General features: G+C 40.3%; 1 protein-coding gene across 16 annotated transcripts in view; it reads left to right on the top strand.

Moving 5' to 3' along the window:
- Positions 1–14,691, top strand: part of SOX6 (SRY-box transcription factor 6) — a 386,297-nt gene that overhangs the window by 3,991 nt on the left and 367,615 nt on the right. For 4 of the 16 annotated variants that reach the window (XM_064513079.1, XM_064513068.1, XM_026104415.2 and 1 more), the window contains exon 1: positions 24–546. The exons of 4 other annotated variants lie outside the window; for them this stretch is intronic. The gene's annotated coding sequence lies outside the window, so the exon portion shown is untranslated. Of the gene's footprint in view, positions 1–23; positions 547–1,477; positions 1,760–2,130; positions 2,317–9,607; positions 9,627–14,691 lie in introns of those variants that run through there. 8 more of the 16 variants (XM_064513070.1, XM_026104421.2, XM_064513073.1 and 5 more) reach the window with 4 other exon arrangements.

Genomic DNA, 14,691 nt, shown 5'->3' with positions numbered 1-14,691 from the left:
CCCTCCCTCTCTCTCTCTCTCTCTCTCTCTCTCCCTCTCTCTCTGTGTGTTGTCTCATCTTGCCTGTGCTGTCTGGGCGGGGGAGCCCTGCCTCCTTTTGCCTTCCTCAGATCAATGCCCTGGCCACTCACTTTCTGATGTTGCACGACGGGAAATGCTTTGAATACTTACGACATGGCCGCTCACATTGATTGCCAAGATTGACAGCAGTAACCATCGCCTTCACTTGTTTCAGGAGGAAAAAAAAATAATAATAATGAACCTGATTGTAACCAAATCTCCAGGCAACCCATCCGCAAACTTCTAACGATCGGGATCCTGCACATCCATGGCCCGGAGAAACACCAGCAGACTTTAGCTCATTTATTTTATTTTATTTTATTTTATCTTATTTTATTTTATTTTACTGAATTACTACCCATTTATTCCTCCTTCTCTCTCTCCTTTCACCTCCTTCCCTCTTTTTTTTAATGAAAATTACCGAAGCGCGTTGCAAAAAAAAAGGAGGCTCTCCCATTGCTTTGTGCCACACTGGATCCCGAGGAGGTAACCAGGAAAAAAAAGCCCTATTGTGTTGTATACCTGTTGTTTGCTGTGGTGTGTAGTGCTGCGTGGCTTGGTGGTGGCGGTGGTGGTTTAGTGGGTTTTCGCTGGATTTATGTCGCTTTGCAGGAGAGAATCCGGTTCCCCCTGCGCTGTCTTTAATGGGTTGTTAGTTGCAAGGGACTAAAGCAGCAGCGTCCGGAGGTAGATCTGTTGTTTAGCTTTTAACGTTGCTGAATTCCCCCCTCCCCCTCCGCCTCCCCCTGCACGATTATTTACTTTTCTACCACGAGGGTTTTTAGGGAGAAGTAGTTATAGTCTCGTCCCCGTGTGAGTTTCCGGGGCTGTTTGAATCCCGAGGTTTCAGAGACATTAAGGGACCTCAGTACCTTGAAATCACAACACTTTCTCATCCTCCCCGTGCGGAGTTTATTTTAAAATGTAGTGACAGATCAGCGTTGTATTTTAAGATCACCCACGGCAGGCGAACACATGGTGCTAGGAAGATATTGTACGCAAGAAACTAACACGAGAGGGAGAGAGAGAGAGAGGAAAAATAAAATCCGAAATAAATCTTTGGGAGCAGAGAGCTGCTGTCATTACTCCGAAGTGTTCGCGTGGGTTTCTCTTCTCGGCTAACCCCCAAAGACACGGAATGGAGAAAGGCGAGAGGAATTTAGTAGCGCTTTTAAGTTCTCCGCTAAGTTTGAGGTGGGTGACTGCTTTGAAGTTCGCCACAAATAAGTGCTATCCACGGAGCATGCAATAATACAAAGATACTGGACCTGTAGGTGGTAATGTTGTTTTTGGCCACAACGGGGCACTATCCCGAGGATTTGTAGTTCCTGTGGTGGCGCCTTATCTCTCCAAGCAGAGGGTTTGGATAAAGTTATACTGAAAACTTTAAAATTGATATCACACCCTAATTTGTGATACAGAAGGAGGGGGGAAGAAAGCAGTCCATCATCAGGGAGCTCTGTTTACACCATGAGAAGGGGAGATCTGTGCCGCTTTGTGGCAACGTTCGACTTGGGATTTCTTGCTGCCTTAGCTCTTTGCCGGAGGTCATGCAAATCGACCTTAAAAGAATGCATAAGCCATAAATTAAAATAAACCCTTAGCCAGAGGCTGATCCATAAGTAGACAATACCTAACCTGGACAAAACGGCTTCCTTTGCGAGCTGAAAAAAAGAATAGTGCCTAAACTAAATGCAAAGTAAGTTTTTCAGGAAGTATTTCACTTATTATTATTATTATTTAAATAAAGTAGTGGCAGTGCAACAACATATAGCAGCTGTTTGTAGACAGTGCTGTAGAATCCGAGTAAGGCAAGGTGTGTCTGGTGGAGAGCTTGTTCTTTTCCTAGCTTTCACTACCTTCGAAGCTGTTTGTTTTTTTTTTTTATTAGAGATAAGGAGCCTCTTTAACTGTATAAGCAATTTAATGTTTTATCTCGAATAATGCTGAAGAGTTTATGAACAAATCTGTGTTGCCTGAAAATGTCACATGCGCGCACACAAGCTGTGTCTGTATATAATAGTCTTAGGGCTTGTTTTTTTCCCGCAGTTTTTGACAATTGTTCCATTCATGATCCTGAAAAGAATTATCAGTGGGAACTAATGATTCTGCCTCTCCAGCTTCCCTGCGCTCTCCGAGAGGAGCAGGCTGCCGAGTATGCTCGTGTAATGCATGTACGCGTGTGTCTGCGATGTGCTAGCATATAGATGTGTATATAGAGACGTGAAAGAGAACATATGCGCCTTATATGACCAGGTACTTACACGCGTACATTAATAATTTAGCTGCCAGCGAATTGCTGCTCTGCCGAGAGAGCTTCCTTGCTCCGTGTCCCAGTGCTGCTGAACAGCATGGAGCAGTTAACCCGCTTTGCAGCAGGGGCTGTGTGCTTTAGGAGAGCAGGGCCTGGAGGTCAGTCAGAGGCACTGATCATATCGATTTGATTGCTGTCTTTGCTTTCTACAGACCGTTTCACAGGTTTTTTTTTAAGGACGGGAAGGAGCGAAAGTGGCAACGTGAAAAGACAATTAGTGTTGTGTCTGAGTGTCAGGGGTGTCTCACGGGAGAGAGTCAGCACGTTGGGAGCCTGGGGACGACAGATTAGTCCTGTCCTAGGGGTGTTTCCCAAAAACCTAGACGGTGAAACTTTCAGTGATAAAGTAGTATATCTGCGCCTGCTGTTTGTAGATAAGGTATATGTTTATTAAAGTAATTTAAATAGCCTTCGGCACATGATCGGCACTTTGTTCACAATGTTTTCTTTTACCCTTATTTTAGCATTTTTTTAGTATTTCCATCTTCACTGCTGATCATAAGGACAGGAGAACAGTGTTATCCAGTCCTCAAACAGGATTTCGAGTCCAAAAATTAACGAATTTCCCTTTCCGTATTCGTGTAATGGAGTAATTTTGAAACCTGTTTTGAGACTTCGACTTGACTTGACTTGTTTTATTGACGTGCTTGTGCCCACTCATTTAATTAAGCCATTATACCATAAAGTAAATAGTAAGAATGAATGCGAGATATGTGCAGTCTGCCATTATATACAAATATTTCCATAGAAAAGACTCTTTAAAAACTTTTTCAGCACATCATGAGTTCTTTGGTGGGATTTTATTGCAGGTTTTTGTTTTGAGCCACGATAATTTGTGTGTTTCTGTGCTCACGATGTTATATGCTCGCTATACTCGGAATATAAACAGCAAGCGTACCTAGCAGTTCATTCTAGTAAAAATAAAAAAAAATCTATTTATAGTGAGTACATTTAAAAGAAAATAATGAGGTCATTCGGAGTATGCTGCAGTTTGAAGTAGCTCGACACCTGGCAGAAACTACATACGCATTTTCTTCAGACTCTGCACTATCCATAACTTTTTCTTATAATACATTCTTGTGTTAAGTGAGAAAGGCTGTTTGTAAAACAATCCCCTGGCTGGTTCTAGTGTTGGGTGAAGCTGATCCTGTAATGGCATTTTGTTTTGAACAGTTGCTGTAGTTGAAGTTCCCTCATAAGGTAAGGTGGCACTGGGTCTGAAAGGAGGTCCAAATGCCACATTTATAATTAGACTGCCAATTCAGCACATTGTATCTATTGCTATACAGGGATATACTGCTGTGTCTGGTCTCTCAATAGACTGTATTCAGAATTAGCCAATTCAACTGCTTAAACTTTGGAGTCAAATTTAGAATAGGCAATGAGAGAAGGAAAGAAGGAAAACAATAATGCTTTCTTTTTTCCTCAGCTAGCTATTAAAAGCCAAAGAATATACGGAAACCAAACCAGGCACTGTACTTGGAATCAATGCACCAAGTGCAGCTTGGCCAGCGTCTGCAAAACCATTTTGAAGTGCGCTCCTCGGGGGGAAGGGAAGGTGAGCCTCGTCCCCGCTGCGAGCGCAGCCCCGGCGCGGGCACCGCGGCTCCGGCGTGCCTTCCCTGCCCGCCGGCAGCCTCCCGCGGCCCGGGGTTGCGGGGGCCGCGGCCCAGGGCCCGGGCCCGGGCCCGGCGGCGGCAGCCCCGCCGGGGCGCGCTGGCAGCCGCCTCCCGCCGGGGCGCAGCCCGCGCTGCGGGCCCCGAGGGCCGCGGTGGCGGCGCGGGGCTCCCCGGGCAGGCCTGGCGCCGGCGTGCGGCCGCCCCGCCGCAGCGCCCGGGCCCCGGCGGCTCACGCCGTCCCGCCGCAGGCAGCCCTCGGCGGCGGACGCGCCGCGCCCCTGCGGCCGGGGCCCTCCGCGCCTAGAGCGGCCGCGGCGGGCGGGGGCGGCCGGCCGCAGCCCCGCGGCGCTTTTCCCGCGGGCAGCAGCGGCGGGCCCGGCTCCCCCGCCGCCCGGGGCCGCCGAGCTGCGGGCTCCGGCTCCCGGCGCCTGCCCACGCTGAGTCTGGATTCACAGTTTCTGGCTCCTTTGCTCCTGTCATACTTTTTATTTCGCTCACTCTGGTTTCTCCGGCCTCCTCCCCCAGAACTTTAATTCATTCAGGGATGAGACTATAAGAAGACCTTTGCTCAGAAATCTTTCCTCTGCTAAACGCATTATTTTCTCTCTCTTTCTCGCAGTTCCACTTGATTCCAGTATTACTGAGAGGCTTAGCTACACTGTGTTAAAGCTCACTTAGTTCCCTTTTCTGTTGGTTGTAGGGTGCAAACTAGTGCCATGTATATAATACACAGTATAAAGGGAGTGAGACAGATGGCTGTCTCCCCCAACACGTTACTGATTTCGTGTTGAACTTACGTAACTCTTTGCTTCATTTTTTTGTTCTTACGTTTACACATTGGTGCAAGCAAGGAGAAGAGAAAGAAAGTGAAGCTGATCCGTTTCTTTCATTAGGCCATTAGTGTCTGACTTGTAGAAAATACTAGCTAGTGTCCAAAGCTAGTTGCCTTTGCCTGTCAATTTGATTTTGTTCACAAGTGTGGACTGCCAGTCCCTGTTCCTTAGCCAGTGCTTTTTAATATATGGCCAACAATTGTTAGTGGTCACTTCCAGCTGAACTTCTTCAACTCAATAGGGGGAAAAAAATATCCCTTTGGCCTTTTTTTTTTTTTTTTTTTGAAACTTTGATCATATTTTTAGTTGTAAGTATACGTGTAAGTCCGCAGCTCTTGAAGGCCTTGGAATATCTTGTGGAAATGAAGGCCAGAGTTTTGCATGATGATAGCAGAAGCAAATATTTTGTTTTTAGTGGGCATTAGAAAGTTTCTTTAGTCTTGACCTCATATCTTTTAAACACTAATCATCTTGGGAGATACCACTTCAGGAAGCATATCCATTAATCTTTTACACTTAGTTTGATTTCAACCTAAAAGTATATGGATCACACTTAAAAGGCTTCCGTCAATTTATTTATTTATTTCACAGAACAAAAATTACTTAGGAAAGAGAAGCAGAAATACACTTTTCACCCCATACAATGGGGTGATGTATATTTCTCTTTCCATAGTGTGACTTGAAAGATCAATGGGCTTGTTTGGCAGAGGTTCTCTGTAATGACTAATGCTTTAAAAGTTAGGTAAATAGCAGTGTTTGTGTATATGTATATATAAGTTATGTCAACTAATGTGATACAACGACATATTTTAAAAACATTTCTGTTAAAAAAAGTAAGTCAAGGAAACAGAGCTTTGAAACATTTCTAAATGATGTCAGAACCTGAGAGAAAAGCACTGCTTTATGATATGCTCAGTACTTTGCAAAGAACTTATTAGTCAAGTAGCAATAAAACACAAAGGTGCACATTTCAAAATTTTGCCTTAGTAAGTTCATTTCTGTTTGTCTCTTTCAGTGTGTTTTTGTTTACTTCTACATGCAGTTTCCTATTTTTTTTCCTTAGGTAGAATAGCAAGAGTGGGAACTTTATGAGACGTTACTGAAACACAGCAACTGACTTCCTTTTTATTTTATATAAGCTATTCAGAAATTTTTAGGCATATAAAATTCCTTAAGAGTATTTATTGAGTATTACAAGCCATGACATCTTATTTTAAAAGCAACAAAATATGGTAAGGTCCTGTCATTAGTAGGGCTGTGTACTCGGTCAGCATGATGCCTATATGAATATATGGGTATATTTATTTAGATGTAGTTTTGTGCAGAAGGGAGAGATCTGATAGACGTATTTGCTGGAAAGCAGCTGATTTCTACAGTGATCAAACTGGATAATTACATGTTCCCAAAGTCTTTTCAGCACAAAAGTAGGTGTTCTTTTAAAACATTATTCTGTGGCAACAACAAATATATGTGACATCATTGTAAGAGATTTCCTGCTGATTTTTAGTTTACCGTTTTTTAAAAAGTCTGGAATTCTTTGCTGCTACACTGTACTGCTACACATACCCATCGTATATTCAAGTATTCAGTGAAGTTTTAAATAATTCTCTTTCAATTAGTACAACAGGAACCTGAAAAATGGATTTTCTCTTAAAGAAACAAGAATCAGTACATAGATATTTCTTTCCTCCTCTTGTATATTTTAAAAACCTCATATCAGTTTTATGTTTACTGTTTTGTCCTGTTAAATTAAGAAGAAAGAAAACAGTACCCTAAGTTTGAAAATTGTTGCTTGGGAATTAGTTTAATCAAAAGTTTTATGAGCCTTGCAAATTGGAAAGAATAATATAAAATTAGATATATTGGTAAACTAGGTTAATCAGAGTCATTCATTTATAGCGGAGAATACATATCTATCAATTGATGTTTTTTGAAGTCAGGAGAAACATTCCACCAAGCTAACGTGTTTAAGGGTATCATATCAGGCACAGACAGGTACTAGAAGTGATAAAAAACAGATAACCTGCAATAAAATGATTTACAGATGGGTCATTATCTTCTATAGAGAGGTTACAAAGATCATATTCTTTATAAAAACAGAATGCAATTTTACAGAGCTAGGAGAACTATCTAAATGCATCTGAATATATAATGTTTTCTGAGTGACTCGTAGAATTTATCAAAGCAAAATTTGTTAGCCTTCTTATTGGCAGCATATTATTTTAAGATGCAGAAAATGACTGTCCTGCATTTTAAATATTCTTTATTTTACCTGCTTGATAAAGGAAAGCTTGGGAAACATTTTTGCCTTACAGTGTGAACTTTTTAGTGCATATATTTAAAATATGCATAATAATGTTATCCACAAATTACAAAAAAGGTGTAGAGTTTGATGCTGGGGAGCTATTAGATTTCATAACCTGTTTCACACAGCGAGTGCCTAAAATGCATCTTTTCTATCAGTGGTAAGACAGGATGTCATTTAAATATTTTCTTTCTTCTTCAAATAGGCGGAAAGGTATACAGTCAATTGTTTCTCCAGTCTCTCATAGACTGACATAAGGCAACAGGAAACTCTAAAACCTCAGAGGTGCAGTATTGATTTGATTCCTAACTGCAAATCCTTCATATCATTGCTCAAAATACCCAACTTTACACCAATATTAGCCATTCTTTTTATAGTGACACCATGCTTAGTAAAAAACTTCTAAGCACTGAGGTCAGGTGTTGAGATTGGATTCTAGTTTATTTTTTATGAATCAGATAAAGATTTCTGTGCATGAGACTGTATGTGAAGATGAGAGAACAAGAACATTTCCATATCAAAGGCAATATATCTGAGGCTGCATAGTAATTAAAATGCAGTGGTTTGGACTCTGTGCACTCGCACTTAAGCAGAGCGTTGTTGGGACCTTGTGCAGCATGCAGGCGGTTGTCTCTTGCATACTTCTAGAAATATACTTATAATTTTGTACAAACATTTATGCCAGTCCACACTTTTCTGTGGATAATTTGTATTTCATCCAAACCATTCAAAGTAGAAGTTATTTTTTGAGCAACCCCCTCATTATGGCTTTTGTGCATCAACTATTTTTATTCTGGTTGTTTGTATTTCCTCTTACCAGAATGATGGCTTGTTTATAGTTGTATTTTTTTGTGTGTTTCTCTAAGACCCCTTCTACATACCACTCAAATTTTACTACTTGCTTGAAATGTGTTTTATTAGAAAGGAGAATGCTAATATCTTTTTAGGTGCATGGAAGATGGTGTGATTTCTTATGTACCATACTTTATGGCAAATTAAATGCATGTACTGGAACCTAATATTTTTAATGATACAATATGAATTTATTAATTCTGACTAATTGTTACACAACATAAAGAGAATTAATACATTGCTTCAAAGACCTACCTATGTCAAAAATCAGCAAAAATTATTCCACAGAAGCTCCATATTGGGATACTGTATTCTGGAATAGATATGACTTTAATTCCAGAGTAGGTTGTCCTCATAAGTAGCTGTTCCGGAAGGGCTGCTGTCAAATTGTTTACTTCATAAACTGTGTTGGTCAGTGTCCCAGTGTGGAGGAGGCTGTGCGCACTGCAAATGCCCTCATTGCTCACATATGCTTGTTCTACAGAGGCTCTGGCCATTAATGCTGCAGAACTATTGAGGTGAAGCTTTTGGGAAGTCTTCATATTTAAACAGAGTATAGTGTTATGGTAATCTCATAAATCTCGCTTCACTTTTATCAGTTACAAATTACAATTGGTTTATGAGTATGTGAGTACTTCGAGAATATCACACTTTCAGAGGATGTTCTGTATGCTTTTTACATCTGTATTATTGTTGTGGATGAGCTTGCTAAACAGATCCTGACCATTTGTGGTTAGTAAAAACCCATGGTATTTTTGCACAAGTAGGGGGGGTTAACCTCAGTGTCATGGCCTAATTCCAGCTAAGATAGGATGTAGTTGCCCATCTACATTCCTCTTATAGTTTTAACTGGCTCAGTTAATCCTCATTTCCTCTCCTAAATGCGGTAGAGTAGTATCCTAAGGACACTTGCTGCATTTTACCTCAGAAATACCAAATCTAGCTATTGAAGTAATATGTGGAACAAAATGATGAATTACATTTTAGGAACTTTCCAGGTAAGAGATGTTTCATACACCTGACTGACTGATTATTACTGGAGTGAACATTTTGAAGGATTTTATTTATTCAGTATTTGAATTTTGAACTATTTTAGAGGAACATTTTAGACACATGGGGACAAATCCTCAGCTGGCATAAGCCAGAGTAACTCCATTTACTTAAGTGGTAGGGTGGCATTTTACTCTTGCTGCAAATGTGTTCCTTAGGACTCAATCCAGTTCGTGCTGGATTCAGTGGAAAGGCCTTTCTGTGACTGTGCTAGGATTTGGGTTGCCTGTGAAGGCCCTGTTTGCATTGAATTCAATGTAGAAAATAACTTGCTTTGATTTCAGTTACAGCAGAAATCAGGTTCATCTACATGATGTTGCTTATGGCTTTAGGATGAAAGTTACTGGACTTCATCTCATGTAAACTGTGTACTAGATCATCTCTCTCCCCATATCTACTCTTCCAGTGGGTCTTCTGGTATAGTATATGCACTCTGTGGGGTTCTGGCTGTTGGCTTGCTGTATCTGTGTAGGCTGTGGCTATGCATATTCCCTTTTTCTTTCAGTCACTCTGGTCTGCTGAGACAGATTATCTTTCTACAGAACTTTTCATGTCACCAGTCCACTGCTGAGGGACTCACACAGGCCACTACAGTAAGAACATACTTTATTTAACTTTAGTTCAAGTAAGTGTAGATGTGCTCATGTCAAATTTTTATGTACATAAACAGACATGTTTCAATTTATTTTTAGTAAACTCACATTCTGTTATAGATGCCTGTTTTCATAACTTGCCCAGAAGTTCAAAGATGGATTCTAGGAAAACCCTTTCATACTTCGACAGAGTTGGGTGTTTTGAATTCAACCATGTATTTGTCTGGAAGTATCATTTTGACTAATGTTGGTATGTGCATTCAGTTGTAAAATGGGATCTTCGGTCTCCAATGGAAAATGTATCTATAATTTGTAATTTGATATAGAAGTATTTGGTCAAAAATGATAATGTGGCCACTAGTATATTTTTATGGTATGGGGCCCTACTTTTTTTTTCTATTGGGGGAAAGTGTGTGTTTGTGTTTCAGGTAGAGAGGCTTGAAAGATAGCATGTCCCTGGTTTCTTTTCATCACTTTGTATCTACATGCTTGCATGCCTAAGTGCATGTGCATACATACATGCACCCCTTTGCAGGGTATCAGTGTGAAAAGGGGAATGAGAAAGAAAAGAAAGGAGGATTCTAATTGCACTTTTAGTTATACCAGCAAATAGCAAATCTGTAGTAGCTTTAAGTGTGGTGTCACCAGTGTAATTGCTAGTTACTGCAGTGCCTGGTAGCCTTCTGTAGACTCTATTTCCAATTACACTATGTGTTCTTTCCACCATGAGTCTATGGTGGAAATTATTGCACCAGTGGCATTTGTCTTTTAAAGTAACAATGGAATATTTTCATTTATTTCAAAATGAGTTAGATATGATCAGCTATTCATCTTGATATCACAGGCTTAAAGGGTGGTTAACTGGGATTGAGATGGGTAAGGGCTATGCAGGTTATTAGCAGTAAGTTTAGGGAAGTGTAATGAGATGGAAAAATGTGTGAAACAGGGAGGAGAGATCAAGGAAGAAAGGTATTACCAAATAATGTTCTGGAAAAAGGAGTAAGATAAAACATAACTCATTATCAGTTCTGTATTGCAGTAGTACAGTAGATCATTGGTATTCCTGTTAATAGTGTCATTTATGTATTTTGGTCACTGTTAGAGTATCCCAAGTTACAAATTTGTCAGCATACCTACCTGAGAAAAAGGAACGTTCCCATGTTAGAATATCTGCCTAGATTTAAAGTACTCAGCAAGGCAATCACTTCACTGCCTTAAGGCAGAAGAACTTATTAATGTTGGCCATTATGAGTTCTGGCTACTCTGCACTTGGAGAGCAGACTCTGTTAACCTTTCTACTTCAAAGCTATATTGCCACTGCAGGTAAATAAATCACAGACTCCCATATTCTTCAAGAATGGCTTACGGAGGTTGGGGCTATGTTAGCTTATGTGTTATGCCTCTGGGCTTCTTCACCATATATAGGATGTTCCTGGGGGGTGGCAGGTTTCAAGCAGCCCCCATTAGACCCAACAATCTAACCTTTGACCCTTTGCTGCTTCTCTGTGCCTTTTGACCCTTTCGCTGCCTCTGTGTACGAACTTGCATAGACACTGCAAGGTCAGCCCAAGTGTGTCTCTATGCTGACCCACACAGCTCAGCCTAGACTTCAAGGGACCTACAGAGTATTCAAGAAGTTAAGTGGGCATCTGTTCCCTGCTTTGCAGATCTTCACATAACCTTTGGTAAAAGGCCAGGGAAGTTTTTTTTCCCTCCTTCTCCTTCTCCTCCTCCTTCCTCTCCTTCGGAAACTCTCTTTATTATTTCAGTCTTCACTGCCACTAAACAATAACAATTCAATCTATGATGTTTACTTTAAGAATGTAACAAAAACTCTAATTAGTGATGTTAGTCAAGATATGCTGTCATGTGTTTTATGAGGTGAGTGGGTGTGTCCACTAACAATTCCTTTGAAAACACCATTGCATAACACACTGCGATAGGAGTGGGATCAAATTACAGAGCTGAAGTCAAGATGATGCCATGAGAGTGAAGGGCTTTGAATCCTCTGAGCTTTGTATGTAGTCTTTTCGGGGAAAGAGAAAAAATAGGTGAGAGAAGGCAACTGAGACACCCAAGAAGTAATTACTGAGGGTTAGCTGGAGTTTCAGTTTATGAAGTCTGCCCTTGGACAGGTTGAATTCAGGTTTTTGTGATTCTGAGTATATTGCATAACATGACCGAAGCAGAGGGAGCAGGAAGGAATTTTTTAGTTGAATTGTGAGTGAGTGTGATCTCTTACAGAAGTGTAAACTTCAAGGCATAAATGGTTGCTGAACCAACTTCTGATGGATTTTTTTAGTAAAAGTTGTATAGAAATGACTAGGATAACAAATTAAACAGTAAGGGACAAATCCAGCCCCAAATTATATTTGCTTACTGCATTCCTCTTGTGGAAAACTTTCTATTTCAGTAATTCAGTGTGGGATGATTAGATAAAGAAGGTGAACGCTTGTTTCCCCTCATGCTGTCTAAGTGTGGCTCCCACATGATACTTCCTGTCTTTCACATATTGTCTCTTTAGTATCGATAGCAACTACATGCAAATCAGCACAGCATCTGCTAGTTTGTTTTCAGCTGACCGGGCTAAACAGCAGATATGGAATTTATCGCCAGGAGGCTGTGACCTCATCACATACAAGTGGCATTCCCACAAGTAGGTAATGAAGCACCCCTATTGAGTGTAGCTAAAGTCCAAATCCTCAGCAGAGTTATTACATATTCAATTTAAACAGCTCTCCCTAATTTTAAAGCTGTCCCTTGATTTTTCTTTCTTTCTTTCTTTTTTTTTTTTTTTTTTTTTGAAATCCACTCACTGTTGTAGCTGGAGCAGCAGCTGTTGCTGGTCTCTGCTGATGCCACACTGCTGAATTGGGCCTTCTTGCAAGTGTGTGGGAGAAGAGAAGGGAAGAAAAAACAAAGGGAGAGGAAGAGGAGGGGAAGGGATATGAAAGGACAAAGATGGGAGGGAAGAGTGAATGTGTTGGACTGAATAGTGACTTTAATGCTCTTACTGCTATCAAACATGCGTAGGGAATTTCTGCGGTCAAATATTATCTGATCATAGCTTGATACATTTAAATTATTAAAAGTTTTCCATATAGCGGCTATAATGCTGACTTTCTAAGAAGATAGTATGCAGTGGTCAAAATAGTCCCCTTTAGTGCTCATTATACTCAAGACTGAGTTCCATATTCCTCTTCTGTTGCTCATAATGAAGTTGTTCACAACAAATACTTTGAGACAGAAGTTATTTGCCTTTGCTCTCTGAGAAAAGGTAGGCTTCAAGAGAAGGTTTGAATGAATCAATTCAGTGATTTTTTTTTGTATATTTTTGTCAGTCTTGTGTGTGTGCATAAATGTTTTATTATTTATATGCAGTGCCTGTGAATAATTAGCATGAATATCTTAAAAGTTTTTGTGTTTTACTGATCCTTCTAACAATTGATCTAATAAGTACTATTGAAAGACTCTCCAGATTCTAAATTATTAGTGTAAATTAACAATCCCAAAACATTTACACACCAATTTGTGGTCTGAATGTTTAAGCTGATGTGAAACAAAATTGTATTTTATGTTTTTTAAATAGCTGTGAGCAGAAGAATGGTAGCTTTTTGATCTTGTTATCAGTGAAGGTTTGAGACTATCTAAAAGCAAAGCGGAAATGAAATAGGTGCTTTAGAGCCTGGAGTAGTCAGTTTCTGTGGAGAGGAAGGGAGGGAGAATACTGGAATGAGAGGAAATGAGAGGGACGAAACAAAGGAAGGGGATAGGATAAGAAGCAAAGAAAACTAGGATATGTGGGGTCAGATCAATATTAGTGGATACAGCCTTTCAAGTCATATTTAATGACTTCATTCTCCTGCTTCACCTACACCCTTCCACTTTCCACGAAACTGAGAAGATACCAAAATCATCATTACTGTCACTCACAATCAAATGGGATATTAACTGAGCTTAGAGTGGGAGTAAAGACTGAACAGCTGTTGATAACTGGGATGTATAATCTCCAGAGTTGAGAATATCGTGATATGTAAAATGGAAAGATAATTTTCATATATTCTCAGCTTCCTGGAAGGTTGTGCAGCTCTTGTATCTGTAACATGCTTTCAGTGAGAGGTTTTTTGGACTTCCAGTGATAGACAATTCCTTTAGAAGAACTAAGTCTTGGCCTGCAGTCTTTCGGTTGTGCGTAGTAGGCTGGGCTGGAGCCACTGCACCACACTTAGTAACGGATCCAGGCTGGCCTGCTTGTTGTGTTGTACAGATAACAAATAGGGAACCAGTCTACAGCTATACTAAATATGAAGCTTCATCTTGAGAGGCGTTGAACTACTGAACTTCCAGGGAAAGACCCATAGGTCCTCCATATCTCTCATAAGAGTGTCTAGGGTTAGTACGATCATCTGTTGCTATGGTTTGATTGGAATTCTTGAGCATATAAAAATATGCCATGATGCATGTCAGCTCTTTTTCTTGGTGAATGCTGTAGTCCCGGCTTCCCAAGAATAACGTTCTCTCCAGTTAAAGCTGCCAGATCATGGCATTCTTGACTGTCTGATGATTTTAGGGTCACTCCATTACTGGCTGTGCATGTTTGTTAATTTATTTCTATGCCACAATGTAGTATAGTTGTCCAAATGAGGCATGGCAACTATTACACAAAATAAAAACCTTTTGCAATTTGTTTCTAACCTTCTTTCAGACATGATGGAGCATGGGGTTCTTTCCATCCTCTTCTGGTTTCTATGTGCAAATTCTTGCTTGATGATGTGTCGGTATCTTAGTAAGCTTTTAAAAAAATCAGATTTTAATAAAATGCCTTTGTGTTTAAAAATGTTTGATATACCATTTTTTGCAATGAAGAAGTCCATGCAATTAAAGAAAAGGGGCAAAACATGAAACAACCCCTTTTGCACACAAATAAAAGGATGTTTTAAGATCAGTTATTATTTGTGTGATGTGAGAAATTAATTTTTATTTGCATTTTGCTCTTGTGCTGTCTCTCATCTGAAAGCACACTAGGTGACAAAGCCATTTTCCATAGGTCACGCTCAGGCCTCAG

The sequence above is a fragment of the Dromaius novaehollandiae genome, chromosome 5 (assembly GCF_036370855.1).
Source record: "Dromaius novaehollandiae isolate bDroNov1 chromosome 5, bDroNov1.hap1, whole genome shotgun sequence".
Taxonomy (NCBI): domain Eukaryota; kingdom Metazoa; phylum Chordata; class Aves; order Casuariiformes; family Dromaiidae; genus Dromaius; species Dromaius novaehollandiae.
This window is presented reverse-complemented; position numbering and strand designations above follow the sequence as displayed.